Raw genomic sequence first — 10,492 nt, forward strand, 5'->3', positions numbered from 1 at the left:
TTGACCCCCGTCCCTACCCACGCTGTAATGTCAACAGCTCCTCCCGTCACCTGCCCTGCGGCGCCCCTACACAGCTCTTCCTCACTGGTTGGTGGCATGCCGAGCTGTCACACAAGTGGGCAGTGTGTGTGGAAATCAAGGTGGGCTGATGTCTTTTAATGAGACAGACGTTGAGCCCCGCTAATGTACCCGCCTTCGTTAGGCAAGACCCAGCTGCAGCCTGTCAGCTTCCTTGTTAAGCTCAGCCCTGGTGGGACGGCCAAGCAGGGCAACCCGGCTGTCGCTCTGTCTGTCTGTCTATCAGTTGGTCAGCTTCTCTCTTCTCCCCTTGGTAGACCTCAGTCTCCAGGGTGGAAAGTGAGCTCTGTCTGCCTGATGGCACTACACTGTATGTCAGAGCTGTACTCTCTGCTGCTTTCCCTGGATCCTGGGAGGTGGTTGGCTAATGATTCTCCAACAGGGCTTTGGGGCGCTCCACGGCATTTTGTTTCCTGATTAGAATGCAGCAGCGGCCTTTGTCAACAGCGATGTCAGCCGCTGTAAGGACAAAGCATTGTTACCAGGAGCATAATTAAATCCGTTTCCTGTGAATCTGCCACCTGTGTTGACCAGGTAGTCAGGGATTCAGGAGGTTTGTTTTTGCCTCCCACTCCATGTTTTTATTCATTCTCTGCCTCCTTCAACCTCTGTATTTGCTACTAGCATATTGTGTGACAGGTAGAGTAAAAATTTGTATTTTTAAGGAGAATAATGTATACAGAGCAAAGCACAAATTAGAAAATAAATCCACACGCTTTTATTTGTACTTAACTATTTATTCTGCAGTTGTATTGTTTAATGCCTAATTAGGTTTAAAGGAATAAAAACTTAATAAATGGAGACTGATAACATGAGTTTTGATTTATAACTGCTTTCTGTTTTTTTTTTAATTCATATCATAATAGCTTTATCGGACAAGCGTAGGTGTAAAAATAAATGTAGATCTTTATATTTACGGTAGATTTTCTTTGTATTTGTATGTACTTTTCATCTTTTGCATCCCTGTTATAATAGACTAGAGTTATCCATCTCATCAAATACACAGTGACATGTGAGAGCTCGCGAACCAGACCATTAAAAGCAACAGCAGTCCCTGGGATATGGACTGGTCAAAAATTAATTGGCCCCATGGCTGTTTGAAAGTGCAGAGAAAACAACTCCATGGAGTGTATCAGGATCTCCCACATAAAATATGTCAATTTTCCCTGCTCATGCCAGTTGAGCAATAATGACCCCGCGGTGCTGTAGAGTGCTGTGACAACACAAATGACACTACACTGTGTGCTAATGACATGGGATGTAGTCGCTGGGTAAACATGGCAATTAAACAACAGTCTCCAGACTGGTAGGGCACACACAGAACCTTCACAGACCCCATTGTGTCTTTGTCTTATGCTCTTTCTCTCTCTCTCTGTTTCTGTCTCTCTCTGCGAGACATTTGCATGCTGGAGGCATAATTGGCTGGTCTCACGACGGCGGTGGCAGTATTCCTAGAACGAGGACATCTCAATGCACCTCACACGTCCTCACTGTCACAAGACTCGCTGCTGAAAGCCTTCCTGACACAAACACAGCAACACAGAACGCTCCCACAATGGCAGCCATGTCTGCTCCCACTCAAACTACAGCCTGTGACAAGAAGGAGCTGAACTAAGCACATTTCTCTTCCCCCCTTGCAGTTTCCAAAGTTCAGGATTACCGTCAGCATGCAGGAGCTCTGCCAGAGAAGTTTTTCGCTCTCTGAGAAGGCTGCGTGAGAGAGTTTGGTGGGTGACAGCCTCACTGTAGCAGTTTGCAAGAGGAAACTCATGTTGAGTTTAGGTATGTAGCCACATTTGAACATGCAGTCACCTTTAAGTGGCGCAATTTACAGTATATGCATGTTGGACTGAATTCTGAGTTCTCGTCACCTGGAATGTAACACAGAAATGTGTTATGTGTGTCGTAATTCAGAAATAAATTATTCAATAAAGAATAATAAGTGACTTTTGTTACTTTCAAAGGCCTCAGTTTCAGCCTTAATCCACTGTCACAAATAGACATTACAACGCATTTAAACGAATCATTGAGGAGGTAAGTAGTAACAAATATGTTGGCTGCCCAAAGGTGACACAGTGGAGTGCCACAGAGGCCAACGCTAGCCCCATCACATTAATAGGATACCCCTGCCAGAGCCTTATTTCATTCACCCGTGGAACAATTAGCAATGCTATGCAGTTTTGCAATTAACAGCCTCATAACTGTCACATGCCCCAATTTTAAATCAGCAGGAGTAATATCTGTTTTAGAGCAAAGTTTAATTACAAAGGAAAACATTTTCATAGCAGTGATTACCATTACCATTGGAATGAAATTATCATTACTTTTTTAAAATATTTTATTTTTAGAATACTACAACCTCAGTGGTCATGTCCCCTCTCTGAAGCCAGAGATTCTCTTTGGCAGGTTTTTTTTTCTATCTATCACACCCATATGGTGATATTACACAAAATCTGATAATGCATTGTGAGCTTAGCTTTACCCCCGATTGTTGATAGAGAAATAAAGTTTTAAGGCGCCTGAATGAATGAATGCGAGTGCCAGAGGAATAGCATTCACTTTAGGGTTGACATTCTCCATCAAACCACAGCATACTCTTGTGAACAAACAGTCTGTCTAAAACTGTAAATGGGCTCAGTCAAAATGGATGCTCAAGCCCAGTCAAGGCTTAAATCATCTCTCTGTTGAGCTCAAAAGAGAAGCGTTGAAGCCAGAAAATAGAGGAGTCAGGCTGATGGAATCTGGCGAAAACACATTCCCACCTTTCCAATCTTATTTTCGTCTCTTGCCTGCCGCCTGGTTCCCTTGCAGGGGCTTAGTGTACTTTTTGTATCCCAGTGTGTACAAAGTCTATCAGAATGCATTTGTTTCAGGGAGCCCCCTTACACTTTCAAAGGGTTAAACAGACCATTCACCGGCCTGTCAACATTCCCTGGCCCGCCTCACGGAAAAGTCTGCTCGAGTTTTGTTCCTGATCAACACTTGTCTCCTCGGCCCGTTGTTGCTCGCATCGTGTAATATCCATGACAATCGTGTTGGGCTTTTCAGGGGGCTCTGTATCACCCATTCTGTGGGGCCACTTTCAGGTCATAAAGAGCTTTATTTGTGTGGATTTGAAAGAGTCATGTGAAGTGCCCTCAGGCTGGAATCCTCTTCAGCGGGTCAGCACTGTCTCAATGGGCTTCTCTGGCACATGTAGCCATCAGTACTGCCCTCACGTTCTTCTGAAGCAAGATCATCAGCACTGCTCCAAGAGTTCTGAAAGTCCTCTGAAAGGTGTACTACAGGCAGAAGCGGGTGGAATGTGTGTAAAACTGGGGACAAGGCAAATCTAAGGAAGCAGGCATATGACCTCAGACCAAATGTTAAAAATAAAGGAAATTTGCATTTTTTGGCTTGGAAAACAACGAGAAACAGTGTTTAAAAGTCTTGATTTGGCTTGATATCTAACTTCATCAACACCACAACCATCTCTGACCCAATCTTTTCTCTCTATCCCAGCCACCTGAAGAGTGTGGACATAAACAAACCATCCAGCACCCAAAGGCACTGAAGGCCAGAGCGTGGGAATAAAGAGGGGTCCACCGGCATATCTATTTTCATGGACCATATGGAAATTCTGTTGTGTGCGCAGCGGACACGTTAGATCGCAGTGACCCTAATGACAGTTTGTGTATTCTGAATGGTAAACACTGTGGAGAGGGGTGTCACCCTGACCCCTAGCATATGGGGCTCCATTCTGAAGGAGGGTTTTCACAAACACAGCCATGCTGCCAGCAGGCCCTTGGGACTTTGATTTGTAAATGAATTGCTCTATTGACTTGCATCCTTGCTTGCATCATTAGAGGACACCAACAAAACTCCTTCTTTTCGTCTCCGTTGCATCCCCCCTTCTTTTTTATTCCACCCTGATCTTATGCACGTAGAGGATGATGTGTGCAAAAGGAGAGGGGCATTACAGAATGCTATTGTATGTTTGACTTAAATCTTCAGGCTTGTCATCTGTTCCCCCCACCTCTTCTGTGGCTTCCATTCTTTAGCCCAACTAATTTGTATTGTGGCGATTTAAGACAACTCTTCAGCGCTCAGTGAGGCAAGAGAACAAATCTAATGTCCCAATCCCCGCCTCTCTGTTCTAACCCCCCCCACCCAGACAGACCATGGCCCAAGACCAGCCTCCTCTAAATCTATTTCCCAGTCCCTCCCCAGCCCTCATTACCATGTGAAGACAATAATGGTTTTGTCAGGACGATACCTGCTTTACAAGTAGCAGATTATTGTGTCCCGCCAGTGTTAACACAACCAGTACAAGCCCTCTGTCTGTGTCCATTCCACCGGCTGTCACCACTCATCCATAATGGCAGTGTCACACCATAACACACTGCACACAAAGGCGTGTGACCCTTCAGCTACATGCACAAAGACATACAGGCTGTATAAGAGTTACACAACATGTGGCTACAGCATTATGGCCCACCGTTTTTCCACAATTCACCACTGAGCCAAAATGGTACTGCCCTTTGTCCAGAAAATGTGTTGCCCCCCGACTGCTAGGCCACACAGTGCCATGGTTGTGCACCAATTACACCACACTTCACCATCAGTGCCATCTGTATGCCAAATGGACAATTCTGTCTGGGCATTCTGTATCCATAGGTGTCAATTTTACAGCCCTGCAAGTGTATCACAGACAGCAGGAGTCTTGCATGTGTGTGTGCATTTACATGTTTTTTATACTGTATACTAGGCATGTAATAGTAAATATGAAAAACATATTTTACAGTCTTTTTTAGTCCCAATCTGCTACAGCATCCAAAAGTGAATAGAGGCGAAGGAAACTGTCCCATATCTAATATTGCTGAACTTCTGGTCCATCCATTTTCTATACCCGCTTAATTCGTCGGCTGGGTCGCGGGGGGGGGGGGTGCTGGAACCTATCCCAGCAGTCATCAGGCGAGAGGCGGGGTACACCCTGGACAGTTCGCTGGTCCATCACAGGGCCACACAGAGACAAACAGAACAAACAACCACATACACACTCACTCCTAAGGACAATTTCAGAGACACCAATTAACCTAACATTCATGTTTTTGGATGGTGGTAGGAGGCCGGAGTACCCGGAGAGAACCCACACATACACGGGGAGAACATGCAAACCTGAACTTCTGGTGACATACATATATTGCTGTTCAATAACATCAGACAGTTGTAAATTTAAATACACTTTACCTGTGTGTAGTGAAAACATAAAAAATCTATGCAGATTTCCACAGTAGGCCTATGTGTCTGCAGCACAAGAGACATGAACTTCGTTAATTTGTGAACATTGACTAGCTCAGGGAACTTCCTTCAACTGTATATGTGAGGACTGGAGGTAGTGGGTCAGCTGAAGCAGCTTCCTTCCCTCTACAGACTGGTCGATGCCTGCTGTGTGGGCATAACATGGTAGGCCAGGTCTATTGTCTGGAAAGAGGAAGTGCTTTGCTCTTGTCTCAGCTTCAGCCTAGGACACAGCTCCTATGACGTACAAAAATGTCCACTGACAAGTTGCGCAGCGTTAGGGTAAAACATACTGCTCTTAAGCTATGATGAGGTGGCATCCAGAGATTACAAAGCTAGATAAGAGAGAACAAAAAAGCACAGTTTTCAATTGTTACTAGGGAGATGGCTTCATATCTGAATTGCATCTGAATTTTAGCCACATAGCCAAATAGTAGCCTTTGCACAGAAGTTTTTTTTTTTTTAGCACTTTTTAAAATTAGCAATCTGACAAAAATCATTGCACACAACAGAGTATGATACATTTTGGCAATTCCTAGCAGACAAAGAAAATGTAAATATGAGATCTACACAATCTGGCAACAAGAGCAAGGAGAGTTTCACCAGCTGATAAAAGACCTGTGAAATTATCTGGATCACATCTGCTGGAATTACTGGGCATTCTGTATCCATAGGTATTACTGGAATCACATGTTAAAAAGAAAGACCATACTTTTCTGGGATCGTATCAAGTGTAGTGCTAGGGAAAAAAAAGTGAATGGGTTTGTAAGATTTTGGAGAAACAAGTTTGTATTTACAGCAGCTCTGAGCAGTCTAAAGGCATTTGACTGGTGCAAAACAGTGCAGAAGACTGAGCTTGTTCTGAAAATGTTAATGATGGACAAAAGCTTTGGAGTAAGTGTGTAAATGTGGTTGTCATAATGTGACTTTGCATTTTATTTTGAACATTCAACAATGTTATATGACAATTACAGACTTGGTGTGCAAATGCCTTTCCAAGTACAGAAATAGATTTTTCATGTTTTGGGTAATTGTATTCATTCTTTTTTTCAGTATAAACTATGAAAGCCTACATCAGTTATTGAACAACTTGCTATACCAGCATGTTGCTGAATTGAAAAGCAGTTTGACTCCAAATACTTGTATGGAAGATAATACAATTTAACCTTGAGTCTTAATAGTATTTTGAAATTACCATGACTGCAGGGTGCCACATAGACTTTAACCTGAGTCTCAGTTTAACCCAATGGATATGGTGCTGCCACAGTGAGTGAGGCACTATGATGATTCTACTAAACTCGATTGAACAAATATCATTGTCTTTGGCTGCATGCCTTAGCTTAAGTTTAGAAAAAGTGGAAGTGTTGGAAAGTATTTTCCCTCTTTTTTTATTAGCCCAGTCTGTTTCACTAACATCCCACATACATTTGTTCACTTGTCCAAAACCTAGTTGTGTCACCATCCATGATTGTATGTATCCCGAGGCTGTTTTCTGTAGGGCAGTATTCACATGTCATGAACAGACTTGCAAAGCACAAAAGTAAATAAGTGTAAGCTGCAACCATAAAGATTTGTGTAATTGCCTAACCACATTTTTTCAAACACGAAGGTATTTCTAAACATGTCCAAAAACTGTAACCCTAGCTATGAACTTTTAACTTCTAATTCTAACCATTCGTGAGTAAAAGAGTGCAATTGAAATGTAAGCAATGGAAGAGTCGAAGGGAAAGGGAAATCTGGTCTGTTTCCATATCTACTATACAAAGACTGATCGAGTCATTCATCAAGTATCCAGTATGGAGATCCCAGACACACATTTAGTTATTAGATGACTAATTTTGTGTTTTACATTTCTGTTAAATAATGTATTGTAATTGAAAACAAGCACTTTTTCTTTAACAAATTAAATGGCCTGCTTGGTTACCTTTATGCTGTTTTACAACTGTCTGTTATAAATTTTATTTTCCATAGTGGACCTACTCCTTTCATCCATATTTATTATTCAGACCCCAGAAGACAGAAAGATAGTGGTTGTGTTTTGTAATAATTAATATTTTTTATTTAGGTCACTGAAATGTTCACTAAGAAATAAAGCAGTTACCTATATATTAATACTGTTGAATAATATACTCTCTCTCTCTCTATATATATATATATATAAAATTGACCATCATAGGGCAAACAATGCCCATTCACATAACATTACACCGTTATGGAGGCTGTGTGAGTTTGGATGTACTGGAAACATTTACCAAACACACAGAGCAATTAGCCATGCAGAGTAATATGGATAGACAGAGCTAAGCTACCCAACAGAGTCAGTCACTTCTGGAGCTGTATTAGAAACAGTTGGGTTTCATTTCACATGCTGCTGTGCTCAGAGGAATCTCAATATTTATCCAGTTTGTCTGGCCGTGGCACCTGCTGAGGGAGACATTAGTCATTTGTAAGTATTAACTTGGGCATCCCCTTCTTCCCTCATCTTCCCTGTCCCCCCCAACAACCAAACCCCTGCACTCTCACTCCCTCCCTCTGTGAGTACACTGTCAGTCATGTTGTAGCCTTTTAAATGTCATCCACTTACTGCGGAGAGCAGTCGCCCCACTTGACAGTTTTATTGGGAGATGTTGTGATGACAGTGATGAGAAAGAGAACGAGAGACAGAGATAAAACTGTGGAGAGGCATCGCTGAGTCAAATCAAATTAGAATAATCAGAGTGATGTGATTAATAGGAGTGCCATTGTGGGGTAATCATGCACAGCGATCATCACTGCGGTGGACTTCAAATTAGCGTGCCCTGCAGTGAAGCTTTGATCTGGCAAGCATCAAATAAAGCTGGGCGTCAGGCTGTCACTTACTTAAAGTACACCTTCGCCTTGACGCCTTTTCGCCACACTAAAAATAGAGATAGAAGACAAGACATGACAAAAGGCAGAGGTACAGTCGACAAATGATCATGACTGCTCTGTGTGGCATCTGCTACTGTGAACCACTCTGGGAGATCTTCATTCAGTTCCTTGAGGTGAAGTTAGAATCTTATGCATGAATGTGAGAAAAAAAAAAGACAAAGAGACACAACTATAGCGCTAAAAAGAAAGACATCAAAGTGACATTAGCCCAAGTGACTTTTTCTCAGGTGTACATCTGTCAAACCCAGTTGTGGCTGAAATACTACTAAGGAATTATCACAAAGGAATTATTCAGCAAATTTCTTCCTTTGCAGGTTTCCTTACTTTTAATGCAAATCATCTGAATGAAATTTGAATTCTGTAAATGTTACATTTTCACTCTACCCTCTAAGCATTTCTTTTTCTACTTGATAAGAATTCATTTAGAATAGACTGGAGTAACTGGTAGGAATAGGATAAAAAGAATAAAATTGTTTTTGTTTATTTCAACTTCCATTGAACAGTTGATCCCAAAAAAAGGTTCATTGATGAAACAGAAAAACAACTTAAAGAGCTTGAGAAATTGAAAAAAAGACATTTAGGAGGAGTCACAGAAAATGCAGTTGAGTTTATGAAAGCTCAAGTGTCATGGAGACTTACCAGGTTTTTGAAACATAGTGCTTGCCTCTCCTCCCACTACAGGAATACTGACATTTTCATTAAAAGGTCACCAATCTTTTCATGTATTCACCTCAGCTTTTAATGTGAGTAGAAAGGTGAGCAAGAGAATGAAGAGAAGGGAGTGAGAGGAAGAGAGAGACAGGATTTAGACATGGGTGAAGGTGAAGCAGGACTTTGAGAGATACAAGATCAAAAAGAGAAAAAGACCAAAGCGATCAGCTCTCAGACCAAGGTCAGAGCTATGAGCTACATATCCTCGACTCTTATCTTATACAGATGCAGCTTTGAATGGCTATGTGGAGAATAGTGTATGGTTGACTGCCCTTTTTTTTTGCTGTTTGGTGTATAATATCCTGGGGTCCTTGTTACACGTTGACATTCACACAGTTTATTTTTTAAAGTATATAAATCAGTGGAACCAAATGTAAGCTTTGAATGTTTATTTCATGCATGTTCATTGAAAGCAATTTGGAATAAGAGTGAAGAAACAAATCGTCCTCACCATATCAGCTTTGTTTACTTCAGGGTTGTTTTTTTAATACTCTTTATTAAAGCTCTGATTTATACAAACAATTTAAGGGTAAGCCAGTGAGCCATAAGGCAGTGCATTTAAATCAGAATTTATATGTAAAATAATTCTGCATAAGTATGTGAGGATATCCGTTACAGAGCTAATAATTTTAAAAGAAATGCCAAAATAAAAGGCAGGCTTTTAATTCTCTCATTTACTATGTCAACCACATAAAGTTAAAAGATGCCCCCATTTAGCTGTTTAAATGAGGATGTAGATTTTTTCCTCTGAAAATGGATTAAAATAATTTGGCGAGAATAATCATTTAAATAGCAATAAGGACCCAGAGTGTATCTATTGAGCATAAAATAATTTCAAGTAAAAAATTAAATAGCTTATTACTGCCTTTCATTTCCTTGAGGGAATCATCTGCACTCCTTATTCTCAGCCCCCTTGGTAGATGGGGTAATTTTCTTTGGAGGCTGGTGGAATAAGTGCCATGCGGCTGCGTGTTCAGCAGGGAAAGTACATGAAAGTCTCCTGTTTTACACAGTGGATCTCATTCTCCATGCTGTCCATATTTCTGTCTGTCTATCTTGAGACTAGTGCTAAAGCTCCTTAGTCTAACAGTGTTAGACGAGTAAAAGAGGCCTCGTAACTGCGGCTCAATGCGATTCTCCAGAATAAATCCAAGTCTAATCTTTTATGCTTTACCTGTCAGAATCTTTCACTCAGTGTGCCCCTGCATTCCTTTACACAATGTCAATATGTCAGTATTGCTGAGATAGGTTAATTTCAACACCTGTCAGCTGAAATACACTCCAAAATGAAGTTGTGCAATATACTGGCCTAGGAATGCGTCAGTGCTGGCATGCAGTGCTCAATGACTGGAGGGAGTGAGGAAGGGGTTGGACAGTTCTTTGCTGTGTGACGTCAGTGTGGTGGCATGGTAGAAAACTAAGGGCCCGCTTGGCCCTGACAGCTGCGTTTGCCCACAGTAATGCACCCTGCCGGTCGGGGCCAAGGCCTCTCTCCTGCTGTCAGCACACCGAT

Source organism: Leuresthes tenuis, unplaced genomic scaffold (genome assembly GCF_036924035.1).
Source record: "Leuresthes tenuis unplaced genomic scaffold, fLeuTen1.0.hap1 SCAF_2, whole genome shotgun sequence".
Classification (NCBI taxonomy): Eukaryota; Metazoa; Chordata; class Actinopteri; order Atheriniformes; family Atherinopsidae; genus Leuresthes; species Leuresthes tenuis.